Here is a 10068-nt window from a genome sequence, read left to right as displayed (position 1 = left end):
TAGATAAAATATTTTTTTTCGATAAATGATGCCTTTGTTCATAAAAGAGTTTTCTGCCGACTAGAAATAAAAGTCAGCATATATAAATGTGTTTATACGATAGAACATCAGACATCATTTGAGATTTTGAGTCTTTCATTTTTCTCTAGCTGGTAGCAGACGTAGTCTGAAAATATAAACTGAAATAAATCCTAAAGTAATATTGGATCAGAGCGGGTAGCAGGGAGCGGGAATATTTTTTTAAAGTGAGAAATACAATTATGATTATATTACTATCATTGGTAGATTTAGCATTTTTAGATAAGTAGTCTTATAATAGACTAGAGGCCCAGTGCATGAAATTCGTGCACTAGGTGCAGGGGAGGTCCCTCAGCCCAGCCTGCACCCTCTTGCAGTCCGGGAGCATCAGGGGATGTCTGACTGATGGCTTAGGTCTGCTCCCCTGGGGATTGGGCCTAAGCCAGCAGTTGGACATCCTTAGTGCCACAGAGGTAGTGCTGCCACAGAGGCGGGAGAGGTCCCGCCACTGCCTCTGCGCTCGCCAGCTGTGAGCCCGGCTTTTGGCTGAGCGGCCTCCCCCTGTGGGAGCGCACTGACCACCAGGGGGCAGCTCCTGCATTGAGCATCTGGTGATCAGTGAGAGTCATAGTGACCGGTCATTCTGCCGTTTGGTTGATTTGCATATTAGCCTTTTATTATATAGGACTAGAGGCCTGATGCAGGAAATTCATACAAGAGTGGGCCTTCCTTCCCCCAGCTGCCAGCACCAGCTTCCCTCTGGCACCCAGGACCCAGGCTTCCCTCCAGCTGCCAGCAGGCACCCAGGACCCGAGCTACCCTCGTGGCCCTGGCTTTGTCCGGAAGGTTGTCCAGTCTAATTAGCATATTATGCTTTTATTATTATAGATTGCCAGTATACAAAAAGATTTTCATTAGCATGGATAAATCTGTGGCATTATAAAGTTGAAATAAAACTGGGCACTATTGCCTGGCTTTTGTGGCTCAGTGGTTGAGCGTTGACCTATAAACTAGGAGGTCATGGTTCGATACCCTGTCAGAGCACATGTCTGTGTTATGGGCTTGATCCCCAGTTGGGGGCTTGCAGAAGGCGGTCAATAGATGATTCTCTCTCAACATTTATGTTTCTATCCCTCTTTTTTCCTTTCTCTGAAATCAATAAAGACATATTTTTAAAAAAAAAAAACAACAAAAAACTAGGCACTATTTTTAAAAGTTCTAAGAACCATTTCTCTAAGTCTCTGTCAAGTAAACAGCAATATTAGACCAGTGTGATTCTTGAGTCCAGATATTTTTGTGATTAAGTTTATTAGGTGACATTGGTTAATAGGTTTCAGGTGTGGATTTCTATGTTACAAAATCTGTACATTGAACTGTGTGCCCACCACTCAAAGTCAAATCATCTTCCATCACCAAATATTAGGCCAGACATGTTTTGACAAACATTTTTACCTAGATGTCCAGAAAACTTTGTGAGTTGACTGTCATCATAATCATCTATTTTGGATGAGTCAATAGCAAATACAAAATATTCTTTTCAGTTTCTCCCCTTGTGGCCCCTAACATTTTGTCTATTCTAAAAGTTATGAACTTATTTTAGAAGCAATGCAGAGCTATTTAATGGTTGGCCATTGTGATCATATTCTGTTAAGCATTTGAGTTACATAAGCAGTGATCCCCTCCACACCCCTGCCTCAGAGTACAGAGGTGAAAAAAATTACCAAGTCCTGTCCTGCCGCTACAAAACCTGAAAAAGTTATTCAGCCCCTTTAATCCCTAATTTACTCATCAGTAAAATTAGGATAATAACAATGTCTATGTTATTGAATTATTGTAAGGATTAAATGAGGTAAAGAAACTGAATTAATCAAAGCATTATGCAATATATTACCTCATTTTAAGTGTTATTTTTTGAATGATGTGAATCAAAATACCCTGTGTATGTGGAGGCTCGGCAGTAGAGGCACCAACTACTTCAGAAGGGCAGGATCTGAAAATGGGGGACTGGCTGAAAGATTGTATCCAAAATGTTTGGGTGTTGCCCTGCTGGTGTGGCTCAGTGGTTGAGCATAAACCTATGAACCAGGGGGTCAGGGTTCAATTCCCGGTCAGAGCACATGCCCAGGTTGTGGGTTCGATCCCCAGTGGGGGGCGTGCAGGAGGTGGCCAGTCAGTGATTCTCTCTCATCATTGATGTTTCTATCTCTCTCTCCCTCTCCCTTCCTCTCTGAAATTAATAAAAAATATATTAACAAAATGTTTGGGTGGCCAGGGCTCCTCTCCTACCCAGGCAAGGAAGCAGCTACTCCTGGTCCCTCCCACAATCTCCTATCCCTTCTCTCCCCTCTAGCACTCACTCTCTGGAGAAGAGGAATGCAGAAGCTCAGGGTTAAGGGCACCATGGAGAGCTGCTGTGAGATGAGGGACTTCAAGAAGGGGCATTAAATGATAATGTACTTGCTCTCCAACCCAGGCAACAGCATGGTGGTTACCATAGTGGAAGGGGGCTAAGGGGTGGTGAAGAGCAGAGGAAACGAGTATAGGGTGATGGAAGGAGATTTGACTTTGGATGGTGAGCACACAATGCAATATACAGATGATATATCCTAGAATTGAAACCTATATAATTTTATTAACCAACTAGAGGCCTAGTGCATGAATTCGTGCATGGGTGGGGTCCTGCCGGCCCAATCGGGGGGTGGGACCAGACGAGGGGAGAGGCCGCGGGTGGTTGGCTGGCTGGCCCCACCCCCTGGTCAAACTCCCAGTCGAACTCCTGGTCAAGGAGACAAATTGCATATTAGCCTTTTATTATATAGGATGACACCCCAATGTTTTAATAAAAATACATAAATAAATAACAAAAAAAGAAAATGTGCATGCTAAACTGTGGTAGCTTCAGCAACTTGATTTTTTTTCATATTTTCCTGTATTTCTTTGCTAGCAATACAAATTAATTTCCTAAAAAGAACTTGATCTCAATGCAAGATGCAAAATGACTTTATATAATAGCACTGAGATGAAAATCACCTCAACTCATCTTTCCTAGTGATTAGAACTACACTTTATTGAGTGATAATCCTGTGTCAGGCACAGTAGTGAGCACTTTCCATATATTCTTGCATTTAATTCTTCTAAGCAGGTATTATTATTTCTATTTTCATAGATAAGTAAACAGAGGGATAATGTGGCTTGCCAAACTCCATACAGTTAGTCAGTGATCAGGCAGATTTATTCCAATGCAGAATGTTCTTAAATACTATGCTTTGCTCCTTCCTGGTCCTGCTCTTGAGTGCCAGTTATAGCAAGGATTACTTTTCCCCAGGTTTAAAACCCAAATATTCTTTTTTAAATTTTCTAAATCTGTGAGCAGTAGTCCTATATTATCCTATACACAAATGTTGTCTTGATAACTTTGTAAAAAATGATAATCCCTCTAGGATTATAACGTAGCCTTTTAACTCTGCAGGACTGCTAGACTCTACCAGAGATCCCGTGAATCATATAAAGGGGGAGGTAGATGAAAACACACAGGAAATAGCTTTTAGGATGGGCTTCTGAGTTGGCAAGAATTAGACTTAGCTACTTTTAGCTGCAAAGAGGGAGCAGAATATTTCTGTTTCTACACAAAATATAGCACCCAGAGGATCAAGAAATGAAATGAGTTGAGTTGAAGCACTTCAGAAGTAGTCTAGCATACTCATTTGCAATCTTTTTACCCTGGAGGAAGTTTTGAAATAATTTTCAAGTCTCAGGGAACCCCCACATAAATATTCTTACATCTACAAATTAAAAAATGTTAATGTGATTGGCAAACTATAGATATAATAATGCAATGACAGTTGTCAATAATTGTCACAGAAGTAGGAATGATCTTTTTCCATGAATAGTATGAATAACTTGTTTACCTATAAGTAAAAGGCCAAAGTGAGAGGCAACAAGCACTTATTTTAGTAAAAAAAAAGAATAGCTATTCAGGAAGCCCTGACATAGGCAGAAACCCAAATAGTGTCCAAGCAGGAGAAAGGGAAGGGGAACAATGACATCAATAGAAGGAAGGCATTTCTATTGATGCAGATAAGCTAACATAGTGATACTAATTCTAATCAATGTTTTCATTTTTTAGTCTGGTAATCAGCAGTCCTGCAGTCATAATATCTGCTTCCTTGTTCTCCGTGCAAACAGTTCTTTGGGACACAGTGTTGCTTTAGACTCAGTCCAAAGGTTATCTCGCCCTGCTTTAACATTCCAAAGGTTGGAGGCATTAAATGTGCAAGGTGATTTCTCTGGGATGACAGCTCCAACCCCATTTTAAAATATTTCCATTTATTATTATAATTTTTTTAAACAAACTTATTGGCCTAGTCTTTTTGTATGGCTCTCTCTCCCCACAAAAGACACCAACAGTCACTAAGTTGGTAGTGTAGGCAGAGAAAATTTAGCCTTTTAAAATTTGTATTTCCTATTTGATTTTTAAATCATATCTAATGTGTGAGTCCAAGTCCTCCAAGACACCAACACAGGTTTAAACAAGCAAGGATTTTATTACAGAAACACCTTTGAGAGATAATGGGCAAGGAGACTGGGAAGACTGGGACAGCCATCAGACCATGAAGCACAGACGACCCTGTGTCCAGGAGAGAAGAAGGGAAGTCGGGTGGAAGTGGTCTAGATTCCCTTATGTCCAAGGAGAGGTCAGCAAGGCTGTCAGAGAGTCTTTGAACCAAAATTGGCCAACAGAGGGGTTTGCTGACACCCCGGTGTGGGCTTGCCTCAGTATACCTGCTGCACTCAGTCACCAGCGGGGAGCATGTTGTGGGAAGAGTGGCCTTAGTACCAACACGGTGATCAGTTCAGAGCACAGCAGCCGGGCGTTTGCTCAATTAAGTTCCCTGTGGTTGGAGGTCTGCAAGGCACATTCTCATGGCCGCCACATCCAAGACCTAAACGTCCATAATAAATGTCAACTTCACAAGTAGTTAATAATGTAAGCTCTGTGGGTTTTCCCCCTTATTTAAAACTAAAATGACTTCTTATTCCAACTTTCTTGAAAAAAAAAAAAGAAGTTAGGCTTAGCTTACCTTTCTTAAAATCAGTATCTTACTTCCCCTTTCATATATTATAAATATGTAACATATATAATTTCATAAATTATGAATATATGTGGCAAACCTTAAAAATTTCTGTTAAATTTATGTGATTTAATTTTTCTTGAGATAGGCTTTGTTGATTTAATTTAAATAAAATTTCTAAATTGATGTAAAGGCTCACTACATACAGAGGAACAAAGGTATGGATGGCATATTTACAACATGAAAATTATTGACAATGCAATTAGTAAATCTACTAAACCATAAGCAAAAAGAGGATGAATAAAAATATATCTTTAGATTTTAATACAAAGCTTTGAAAAAGTACTTTTTTCCTGAGTAACATGATCAGATAAAAAAAAAAAAAAGAATAGCTATTCAGGAAGCCCTGACACAGGCAGAAACCCAAATAGTGTTCCAAGCAGGAGAAAGGGAAGGGGAACAATGACATCAATAGAAGGAAGGCATTTCTATTGATGCAGATAAGCTAACATAGTGATACTAATTCTAATCAATGTTTTCATTTTTTAGTCTGGTAATCAGCAGTCCTGCAGTCATAATATCTGCTTCCTTGTTCTCCGTGCAAACAGTTCTTTGGGACACAGTGTTGCTTTAGACTCAGTCCAAAGGTTATCTCGCCCTGCTTTAACATTCCAAAGGTTGGAGGCATTAAATGTGCAAGGTGATTTCTCTGGGATGACAGCTCCAACCCCATTTTAAAATATTTCCATTTATTATTATAATTTTTTTAAACAAACTTATTGGCCTAGTCTTTTTGTATGGCTCTCTCTCCCCACAAAAGACACCAACAGTCACTAAGTTGGTAGTGTAGGCAGAGAAAATTTAGCCTTTTAAAATTTGTATTTCCTATTTGATTTTTAAATCATATCTAATGTGTGAGTCCAAGTCCTCCAAGACACCAACACAGGTTTAAACAAGCAAGGATTTTATTACAGAAACACCTTTGAGAGATAATGGGCAAGGAGACTGGGAAGACTGGGAGAGCCATCAGACCATGAAGCACAGACGACCCTGTGTCCAGGAGAGAAGAAGGGAAGTCGGGTGGAAGTGGTCTAGATTCCCTTATGTCCAAGGAGAGGTCAGCAAGGCTGTCAGAGAGTCTTTGAACCAAAATTGGCCAACAGAGGGGTTTGCTGACACCCCGGTGTGGGCTTGCCTCAGTATACCTGCTGCACTCAGTCACCAGCGGGGAGCACGTTGTGGGAAGAGCAGCCTTAGCACCAACACGGTGATCCGTTCAGAGCACACAGCAGCTGGGGTGTTTGCTCAATTAAGTTCCCTGTGGTTGGAGGTCTGCAAGGCACATTCTCATGGCCGCCACATCCAAGACCTAAACGTCCATAATAAATGTCAACTTCACAAGTAGTTAATAATGTAAGCTCTGTGGGTTTTCCCCCTTATTTAAAACTAAAATGACTTCTTATTCCAACTTTCTTGAAAAAAAAAAAAAAAGTTAGGCTTAGCTTACCTTTCTTAAAATCAGTATATTACTTCCCCTTTCATATATTATAAATATGTAACATATATAATTTCATAAATTATGAATATATGTGGCAAACCTTAAAAATTTCTGTTAAATTTATGTGATTTAATTTTTCTTGAGATAGGCTTTGTTGATTTAATTTAAATAAAATTTCTAAATTGATGTAAAGGCTCACTACATACAGAGGAACAAAGGTATGGATGGCATATTTACAACATGAAAATTATTGACAATGCAATTAGTAAATCTACTAAACCATAAGCAAAAAGAGGATGAATAAAAATATATCTTAAGATAGATTTTAATACAAAGCTTTGAAAAAGTACTTTTTTCCTGAGTAACATGATCAGATTCAAATATAGTCCTATAGGCCTAGCAATTATGAAGTTATTATGCATAAATTCTGGCTTTTGCCCAGGTGGCATGGCTCAGTGGTTGAGCAACAACCTATGAACCAGGAGGTCACAGTGTGATTTCTGATCAGGGCACTGATTAGCCAATGGGAAGGGTAGCGGTCGTACGCCAATTACCATGTTTCTCTTTTATTAGTGTAGATAGGCCTAGCAATTATGAAGTTATTATGCATAAATTCTGGCTTTTGCCCAGGTGGCATGGCTCAGTGGTTGAGCAACAACCTATGAACCAGGAGGTCACAGTGTGATTTCTGATCAGGGCACATGCCCAGATTGCAGGCTCTATCCTAAGTGTGGGGCGTGCAGGAGGCAGCCAATCAATGATTCTCTCTCGTCATTGATGCTTCTGCCTCTCTCTCCCTCTCCCTTCCTCTCTGAAGTCAATACAAATATATTTTTTTAAAAAAAAAAAAAAAGGAGGAGGAGAATGACAAGATGTGCCTGGTTTTGATTTGTTTTTTTAAAAAAATGTGGCTTTTAAAATTCTCTTATATACCTACTAGAGGCCTGGTACATGAAAATTCGTGTACTCGGGGGGAGGGGGGCAGTCCCTCAGCCCAGCCTATACCCTCTCACAGCCTGGGACTCCTCAGGGTATGTCCTTCTGCCAGCTTAGGCCCACTCCCCAGGGGATCAGGCCTAAGCTGGCAGTCAGACATCTCTCTGGCAGCCCGGGAGCCCTCAGGGAATGTCCTCCTGCCAGTGTAGGCCCACTCCCCAGAGGATCGGGCCTAAGCCATCAGTCGGACATCCTTAGCGCTGCCAAGAAGGTGGGAGAGGCTGCTATCATGACCACTGTGTTCTCAGCCATCAGCCCGGCTTGTGGCTGAGCAGAGCTCACCGTGTGGGAGCTCTCTCACCACCAGGGAGCAGCTCTTGCGTTAGCGTCTGCCCCTGGTAGTCAGTGTGCAACATAGCGACCGGTCATTCCCGGTCATTCCGCCATTAGGGTCAATTTGCATTTTACCCTTTTATTATATAGGATTTATGTGTACTTTTTTTATTTTTGAAACTAGAAATGAAGAATAAAATAACTTGGTTTTTCACTCGCCACTGGTTTTCCTCCAGCAGCCAATCTCCGTCTGCAATGATGGTGAAGGTGATGGAGTTGCCCAAATCATACATCAACACCAGCATGCTAATTCAGGCCATCGACCGGCCTGTCTGCTTCATAGGGAGGCTGGAAAGGATTCATCTGCTGGAAAAATGTTTATTCTTTCAGATGGAGAATGAAAAAGTGCAACCATTGAGTTGATGGAGCCTTTTGATGAAGAAATCTCTAGAATCGTGGAAGTAGTTGGAAGAATAACAGCTTGTCTTATGTCCAGTTTAAAGAAGATAACCATCCTTTTGATCTTGGACTTTACAATGAAGCTGTGAAAATTATCCATGAGTTCCCTCAGTTTTTTCCTTTTGGGGTTGTGCAATATGATTGATCTTTTCTTTTTCTTTTTAAAATATTTTTATTGATTTCAGAGAGAAAGGGAGAGGGAGAGAGAGATAGAAACATCATGATGAGAGATCATCGATTGGCTGCCCCCTGCATGCCCCCCACTGGGGATTAAGCCCACAACCCCAGCATATGCCCTTGACTGGAATCGAACCTGGGACCGTTCAGTCCACATGCCGATGCTCTATCCACTGAGCCAAACCAGCTAGGGCAATATGATTGATCTTGATTGCAAATAAGCTACATTGAAGACTAGTAAAGGAGGTCCCTGATATTTGAGGGATAGATTCTTCTTATTTTTAATATTTAATTTGTTCTCTTTTTTATTTCAATTACCTAACTTTATGAGATATTCCAGTATGCCATTTTTAATGGAACTGGTATATTGACAGTTCTCTCCTACCTCCTCATAAAGAATCACTTCTCTGGCATATAGTCAGATCAGATGCAAAAACAAAGCAGTTGTCTGACTTTAGTTTTCCGTTTTATTAATAAAAGTTTTTAAAAAAAGAATAAAATAGTTTGAAACTTGAGCTTGTTTTTCTACTGCACAGTTACCCAATTCTGGATCAAGCTTGAGATAAACACAAATGGATTTCATTTTCAACCAAAATGAGATAATTTTCACCCTTTTTCTCATGATGATTGTTAAACAAGTCAAAGCTTGCTCGCATTTGTAGTGAGTGGAAAACTGCAGTGCAATGTTTGCTGCTTTCCTTTAAATGGCAAGATACTCTTCCTTCACAGAAATCCACAACTTGTCTAGGGGCAGGACCCATAAAGCAATCTTAGCTGCCTGATCAGACTGCAACTCACAGAATCCGTTCTCCTCTGTCAGGTTCTCAGGCTCAGAGGAAGATTCAGAGAGAGGGTCTCTCACCCTTGTGTTGAGAGAAAGAGAAATACTATTCTGTTTTGTTCTGTGGATCTTCCAAGTAGTTTCTATAAAGCTGAAGTCTTACAAATATCCTTCTTTGCTCTCAAGCCCAGGCAACAGTGGGAACGTTTCAAGATTTCCTGTTGCAATATATTTTTTTCCAAAGGCTCATATTCTTAGAAATTGAAGAATCTTGTCACTTGAAGTTAAACTACTTTCTCCATTGCCTTGTGGATACTTGTTCAACTGGTTCATCTAATGCAAAAAATGCCTGCTAAGTAGCTAATTACTGCAGCCTTCTTTTTCAAAACACTCCACAAAATCTGACTACTGCTTCTTAAAAATCCTTCTGTAATTCACCTTTTAACTAAAACACACTGTTGCAAACTGTTCCCCTGCTTCCCCATAGATTTCTATATGGAGCAGCAGATTTATGTGATCGTCATCCAAATGATAACACAATTTTAAAACACAATTCTGAAGTGAACTTGTAGTTATTTATAAAGTTAATCATTTTGAAGCATCATTTATTTTAGAACTTTTTTCATTTTATCTATAAGAGTTTTTGACATCAGCACCTCTCTCTGAAGAAAGCAGTATGTTGTAATAACTTTAGATCCAAGGAGCTCAACAAAACCCAAGCACAAGAAGCATGAAGAAAATTATATCAAGGCACATTATAGTCAAACTTCTTCAAACCTGTGGTAAAGAGAGGA

General features: G+C 40.1%; 1 pseudogene; it reads left to right on the top strand.

Moving 5' to 3' along the window:
- Positions 1-8074: 8074 nt before the first annotated feature.
- LOC102258196 lies at positions 8075-8483 on the top strand (annotated as a pseudogene).
- The last annotated feature ends 1585 nt before the right edge of the window (positions 8484-10068 follow it).

The sequence above is a fragment of the Myotis brandtii genome, unplaced genomic scaffold (genome assembly GCF_000412655.1).
Source record: "Myotis brandtii unplaced genomic scaffold, ASM41265v1 scaffold730, whole genome shotgun sequence".
Classification (NCBI taxonomy): domain Eukaryota; kingdom Metazoa; phylum Chordata; class Mammalia; order Chiroptera; family Vespertilionidae; genus Myotis; species Myotis brandtii.
This window is presented reverse-complemented; position numbering and strand designations above follow the sequence as displayed.